Raw genomic sequence first — 6,659 nt, 5'->3', positions numbered from 1 at the left:
GGCCCTCCCGGCCTCCTAATCAAGGTCCTAAACCTTATTAGGGATTTTGGGGCATTACAAATAGACTTATTAGTCATCTATTCAGAGTATGACTTAATAGTCACTTATCTGATTAGGGCTACACACCCCAGCATGATTATTAGAATCTCAATATTATCTGATTAGGGCTACAAGCCCAGTATGATTATCATAATCATCATTTGATATTGTATACATGCAGTAATGAGTTTTCTTGCTGAGCCTTGGCTCACGGGTGCTATGTGGTGCAGGTAAAGGGAAAGAAAAGCTCACCCAACCTTGAGTGGAGAGCTTAGGTGGCGATGTATACATATGCGGCCGCTTGACCACCATGGCCAAGGTGTTTCTCAGGGGAATTAAGGGTTAACCCTATATTTTGCCGTTTAGGTCAGCAGGTTGTAATTTTTACATTGTAATGACCATTTTGAATTGTAAATAACTTAGTAAATGCTTTTATGGGCCCATGTACGGTTTTATGTTTTAAATAAAATATATCATTTCCTTTTGATCGAGATTTTTCACCTTAGCCTATTAATAACACCTAGATGCACGTTTATAACCAAATGACTCGTTTAGCAAGTTAAGCACAGTTTAAAGCTCATAGTAACGGTCTTGTAGTAACCAGGGCGTTACACTCTCTCTCTCTCCCTATTGTTGTCGTGCACCACCATCAAAACACAAACCCTAAGGCCAAAATCATCATCACCATCACCTCTTCAAATCTCTAAAGTGTCCACACGACCAAGGCTATCTTTCTTATTGTTGAAACCCTACAAGCAACTTTTTAAGGATCTAGGGTTTTTCTTCAAGATCAAGGTTGAGGTATAGTTAAGTTTTGAATGTTTTGAGTTTTAGATCTATTAGTTTATGTTTTAATAATGGTATTATGTTTATGAAATAGGATTTTAAGCGGGATTAGCATATAAATGTTAAGCATGTTGTATATGACTTATATTATGTTGGTTAACTATTTCTACTTATTTGGGTTTTCTTGCTGGGAGGTGGCTTACGGGTGCTATGGGGTGCAAGTAAGGGCAAAGAGAAGTTGGACCAACCATGATTTGGAGAGCTCTAGGGGCTGTGTGTACATATGCAACCTGCTCGACTACCACGGCCGAGATTTCTTTTAAGGATTATGGTGTATTTTGTAGCTTAGCATGGCCATTTACTACCCTTTTACTTTTGTATTTTGTTACAAACTCTTTTTTGATCCTTTTACATAATGAAACCTTCTTAATGGATTATATTACTTCTTTGGCCCAAATTAATGAACAAACTTTTTTATTTCTTCCCCACTATTCAATTGTCATTACGCATTAGAGTCCATATTAAACGTTTAACTAGAAAAACTGGGTTATAGTGCAAAATGTAATGGTGTTGGATTTAGTACGTCGTTAGACACATGGTTGAAGTGTCATGTATTTACATTTTCAGAGGACGAAAGAATAAGTGAACATATGAAAATCATAAACACACACGATCGATGAAAGAAATTGGAATATAATAGTGTTTTGATTCTCTTGATTCCGTCTGAGGGAATTATGCAATATATTATCGCAATTATAGGGGGTTCATTCTCTGCCATTGATTTTTTTCAAAAATGAAAATCATCAATTTCATGATCTTTAGTATGGATATTACGAAATTAGTGGCCGATTAAGAAATTAATGAAAAATAACATCAAATTGTAATTTGTTTTAAGCATATATAGGAAAATAATAGTTTCAATGCCTAAACCTTTTTTTTAGTTGCAATAAATAGGAAATTTTTATATGAATATATAACAACACTCATATTTACAATAATTAACCGATTAGCACAATTTTATGTTATAAATTTAAAGATGTGGGGTAATTTACCATAACAAAAAAAAAATTCAATTGTCACCACCCTTTTAATATATTCTTTATTGGTTTTCTTATCGTAAACTTGAATTAAAGTGGTATTAATGCAGTAAAAGTGAGCAAAAATTTTCCTTGTTCTGCATAATTTTCCTTAAATCTTCTTCTTTGTGGTGTATTTGAAAGACTCAAACGTAAATTGACATAATTTGGAGAATTTGTTTTATTAGGATATAGAAGCCTGAAATGGTTTTTCAAACTTGGGACCCGAACCCATTGTAGTCGACCCAATACAAAAAAATAATTGATTGGGAATATACCAAGGAATTTTCACTATTTTTTTTAAAAAAAAAATTCAGAAAAAAGTGTGAGGCAAAATTTAGCAAATCATTGTCAGGGCATTGCGTCTTTTAGTATATCACCACGTTTGGTAGAAGTGAGGACATTATGTGCCTATGGTACTAGACCTATAGGGACTGTTCAGTTTCTCTGTGTGAAGACCAATGCTTCACATTACTTAATAAACTTGAAAATGTACTCATGAATTCTTTCCCCCTGGCCAAATAAGATGAGATACAAAGCCTTGGCCACCCGCTCCCCCTCAATGACGGGCAAAAAAATCGAGGACTCTCACAGGCCTTGTTCCCTCCGACGGGTGGGTCGTCCCAAGAAAATGACCATCAAAAGTGATGCAAGCCCAGTGGAAGAAGGCGTACAATCACAGAGTGTGGAAGGTGGCAAACTCCAAGGGCATCCTTCCACCACCCAACCACGGGGTAAGTGAGGTAAAAACTTTATGTAGCAACTACCCTTCCTCTTGCTAAAGAACTTCTTTTTTTTCAAAGAGATGAGGGTAGTCAATGCACGTTAGGGTAAAAAAAAAATTTCAGATACTGATTTGTTTTTTGTTTACTATAACAAAGGAAGACCCCGAAAAAACCCCATCCCTGCGAGTTCTGTTCCTGCTGGAGGGGAAAAGTTAGATGCAAAAATGGTGCCTTCCTCCTCTTCAGACTCAAAGATCTCGGACCCTGAGATTTACATGAGCATGAGTACATTCCAGAAAGTGGCTTTCAGCATGTTGTTCAATCTCCGAACGGACATTGATGAGATAAAGAAGAGAAGGTTTTGCCATTGCTGCCAAGGGGCCAAAATGAAGAGTGTTGACTTATTCAGGGAAAGGTCTCCAAGTCCATCAAGTCGATCTAGCCCTAAGTTGTAAGGTGAGTCGATGTTGAATTTTTAAATTACTGTACTTTCATGTAGCCTTCACTCATTCAGTTTTGTTATTATGTTATTAGTTCCAAGTACAAACCAATCAATGATGTTGTTAGTTATTATTGAAGTTTAATTTTGAAGTATGAGAGTGGTTGATCATGTTTCCAGGTTCATCAATGGGTCATTTCGCCTGTGTTTGGTCAAGTAGAACTATCATATATTGTGACATTGTTTGGTTCCTTTCCTTTCAAGTAGAATTATCATATATATTTTCGTGTTCTTTGTTAAGTTTAAATTTTTTAAAAATTCATACTGTCTTGTGGGTTTCTGTATGGATTCCGTTAAAAAATTTCATCTCTGTCGCCGAGGATATTGGTAAGGGTTTTGATCTAATGATCAGTTTAATAAGAATGGACGAATAAGACAAATTACTTTTCAGAAAAATGATTAGCATGTGAATTCGAGGACGACTTGTACTGCATTAACTGGAAAAATGATACAATGGCATGCCTAATTTTACTGGCAATTTATTCAAGAATTACTGTTATTCAAATACAACCTGCACATGCAAGTTTGAAAGTAATATTTTTATAAATCAACTAGAACCATAACATCAGTTTTTGTTGTGTCAGCCTTGTGCATTTATTCTCGACCAACAAAGAAAAATTATCTGTGCGTGTATAAATTTTTACGTCCATAATATGTTTACTCCGCTTTCTAATATAATTTAAAATGGCAAATATTACCCAAACGTCCATAGTTGCACTAAATTTTTCAATTAGAAGGTTAATTAATTACTGTAATACATGTGGCAACTTACAAGTATTTCATTTGGATTGTTGATGTACAAGCAAAACCATGGAATTAGTTTTTGTTAAGTCGACATTTTTGTTTTCATATGCAACATTTAAGAAAAGTTACATTGGCTCATTTACATGGTTATGTGGTGTTTAACGTCCAAAATGTGACAACCACCAAGCGGTGGTTGTAGTATAATCGGGCGGTCGATCCACAAGGAGGTAACCTAAAATCAAAAGATTAGTAGAAAATAACACAAAAAGTTAGTAACAAGAAATAAATAAAATTGTAAATGGAAAGAGGTTTGAGACTTTGGTATTGTATTTTTTTGATAAAATGATAAAGTGAGATAGGTGAGATAAATGTAAGATGTAATCAAGAGTTTGAGAAATGGAAAGGTTTCAAGAATCCTCCATATGCTTGCTTAGTTACTTGGTTACTTGATTTGCAAAAATACACAAGTAAATAGTTCACATCCCAACATTTACTTGGAAAATCTAACATTAAAGTCCATATTCTTTTCTAACAAAAGTCCATTTGAGTTATAAAGTTCTTTACTTTAAAAACACAAAGTTAATCTTATGAAAAATCTAAAAATGACAAAATACCCAAGGGCAATAATGCAATAGAAGATTTGACATAAAATAATGTATCAATATTACTTTTACTAATTAGAAGCACATACAAAGAGCATGAATAATCCTATATACTATTAGCATAAGTAAATAAAGATAACAAAATAAAGATAAAGATGAAAGAACATAAATAACTCAAATATATTACATTAAAAACATAGTAAATCAAAGTAGCAAAATAACATCACTTGCATATGGAATCATCCTTAACCTTCCTAGGAAGATTAGGCCATTATGCTCATGATTCTCACAAAATTCTAAGAAGAAAATATGAGAAGAAAGTGAGTGGAAATTTTGCTTTAGTTTCACTACTCTAAAAATTACCTACCAAATGTGAAGAAAGTGTCCCTATTTATAGATGGGGAAAAGGACTAAAAAGAAATTAAACAACAAAATGAGGTTTACAAAATAAATCTGAAATATGAATAATAAAATATGATTTTGAAAAATCAAATCTTATTATTAATATTACCCTAGCTATCTTTGTGTATAGTCAAAATGATCTTTTTCTAAAATACCACAAAAACATGATCTTTAAAGCTCAAAATAGCAATTTACAAAGCCCAATACCCACAAAACATGGATGGTGACACAAGAGGGTTTTCACCCATTTTCAGCCAATGAGAGAGTGCCACGTAGGCAAGCTGCTGGAAGATGTTATTGGGTCACGGGCCTGTGTTGTGGCAGCTGGGAAATGCTTGATAGAGGCTGGGCCGAAGTGCTGAATGTGAGAGGATTGAGGAATGGCTGATGGAGGCTGGCTTTCGTTAGGCATATTGGGCCTCGGCTGAAAGGGCTGTGAGGGAGCTGCTGTTGAAGTCATGTTGGGCTGAGGGAGGCAAGGTGATGCTGAAGCAGGCGGACAGGTGGCGTGCGCTGGGTGGCTGGCTGGGTTCTCCTGGGACGCGTGGCGGCTTCTGGCGATGACACCTGGCGGCTGGACAAGGAAAGAAAAATGGCAGTGGCCATATTTGGGCTTGGGCCAAATGGGCTGAACCTCATTTCTTCAAAAATACCACTTTCTTCATTTTCTTTTTCAGTTTTAACTATTTCTCTATTCTCCATTTTGATTAGTGTCCAAATGCAATTTATTTCCTTAAAATTAAACATAAATTAAATTAAAATTAATATTTTCAATTATAAAATATATTACAATAAATTCATGAAAATATAAATTAAAACTTAATTTATTTTACACTTTAAAACTAATTAATTTGCATTTTTGAGCACTAATCATGTGGACAATTAGTTCATTCTTATAAAAAATGGGAAATTAAAATTCAGCAACCCTCCCATCAAAGAACTTGCATACGAGCTCAAACTTTTTTCATGCAACTACAAATTATATGTGCCAAAGCCAACTTCTCTTACTCTGTTATTGAAGTAGAAAGGGTACACACAAAATTATTGAACATATGCGGCTGCTTGACCAACACAGCCAGGGTATCTCATAGGAATTAGTGTCAAACCTATTTTGCCCCTTAGGTCGGCTGGTTGTAACTTTTCAATTGTAATTAGCCTTTTAAACGTTATTTTTGGATCCCATGTATGAACGTAAACATTTTAGTGAAATAGTTATCCCTTTTGACCAAATTTTTTAATTGTTAATCACGTTTAGTTACACGTTTATGGCCAAGAGACTTGTTTAGAGAGTGTAACACTATTTAAAACACACAGTGTAATGATCTTCGCTATCAGGCGTTACACAAACACTATTGGCCAAGGTCCCCACCTTTTTTTAATGTACAATGATCATTACAAAACAAAAAAGCAATGGATTTGGAATATCCCAATTTTCTTAACAATATAAAAAAAATAACTCTTCAAAAATGTGTTAACCAAGATTGAAATTCAGAATATTCTGTCAAAGCCTTGTGTCTCTTACTATCTCACCACGTTTGGCATAGCACTCATAATGAATCTATGCTACAAGGCTTATAGGGACTATTGACTTTCTTTGTGCCATGAGCATGGTCATTAAATTTCAATATATCATTTCTAAATCTAACCCTTTTTTCAATGAGCACCTTCATCTCTTAAATATTTTCCTAGTTGGAAGATGAGGAGATACATTGCCTTGGCAAGCTAACCCTCTTCAATAATGGCCGACAACTCTCACACCTATGAGGATTCATCTCCCCCGCTAAGG

Source organism: Humulus lupulus, chromosome 3, assembly GCF_963169125.1.
Source record: "Humulus lupulus chromosome 3, drHumLupu1.1, whole genome shotgun sequence".
Taxonomy (NCBI): Eukaryota; Viridiplantae; Streptophyta; class Magnoliopsida; order Rosales; family Cannabaceae; genus Humulus; species Humulus lupulus.
The sequence above is the reverse complement of the archived record's forward strand: the minus strand, read 5'-3'. Positions refer to the sequence as shown.